We start from the raw sequence: 981 nt of genomic DNA, 5'->3' as shown, positions 1-981 counted from the left end.
ATATATATATGCTGCACGCTATAATAGATCTATCGCGTTATTTGCACTTTTTACACTAAATATCTTTCTCTTTTAAACGGGTAATATATTTATCTCATTTTAAGCGCAAACATTTTTAGAAATTTCAAGCAACGCGAACAAATCTAATATTGAAGATTTTTTTTTCAGCGAACAAATCTTATATTGAAGATTTTCTTTCAGTGTTTTGAAACACAACGATGTTATGAGGATGGTTGTATTCAGCAGAGAACAGATGAATGGTTATTACTGTCGTTAGTGATTCTTTAATATGATTGGTTCCTACACTTAGGTCGATTCGCTTACTGCTTAAGTTTCACGTCTTAAGTTTTTTTATATCATGACTTTAATTAATTTAGTTCCCATTTTAAAGCTGGTAACAATAACTGATAAAATACATTTATCATACAACAAATTTTTCAAGTTCATAGTGGCTGCAAAATAAAGAAATCTGAAAATCTCTCTATATTGTAGTCGTATAATCAAGACGCTTGAAAAATTATACAACAAATATAAGATTAGCATCAAATATACAGATTCCTTTCTCTTTTTGAATCGCATCTATATTTAGAACCATTTAATTTTAAATAATCTCTAATAATAAGATTCCATTCAAAACTGATCGGGATTATATTTCAAACGTATTCCATGTGTAATTATCGCCTAAAGAAATTGTACTTATAAGTACACGCTTTTTCAACACACATTCAAAATTTTAATCGATTAATTTTATTAATCTACAAACTTTAAAGTTAACATTTTTTTAAATACAAAAACAAAGTGTAGATTATATAAAAAATCTATTTAAAAAAACATCGATCCTGCCAGGATTCGAACCTGGAATCTTCTGATCCGTAGTCAGACGCGTTATCCGTTGCGCCACAGGACCCTTCTGAATACGTCATCTTAAAAGTTACATTTTACATCATTATATTCTATATTTAATATATTTTTAAACTTACT

At 28.1% G+C, this 981-nt stretch overlaps 1 non-coding gene across 1 annotated transcript; it reads right to left on the bottom strand.

Moving 5' to 3' along the window:
* Positions 1–834: 834 nt before the first annotated feature.
* Trnar-acg lies at positions 835–907 on the bottom strand. The gene has a single exon. It is a non-coding gene; the product is annotated as a tRNA-Arg (tRNA).
* Between the last annotated feature and the right edge of the window lie 74 nt (positions 908–981).

The sequence above is a fragment of the Atta colombica genome, unplaced genomic scaffold (assembly GCF_001594045.1).
Source record: "Atta colombica isolate Treedump-2 unplaced genomic scaffold, Acol1.0 scaffold82, whole genome shotgun sequence".
Taxonomy (NCBI): Eukaryota; Metazoa; Arthropoda; class Insecta; order Hymenoptera; family Formicidae; genus Atta; species Atta colombica.
The sequence above is the reverse complement of the archived record's forward strand: the minus strand, read 5'-3'. Positions and strand labels throughout refer to the sequence as shown.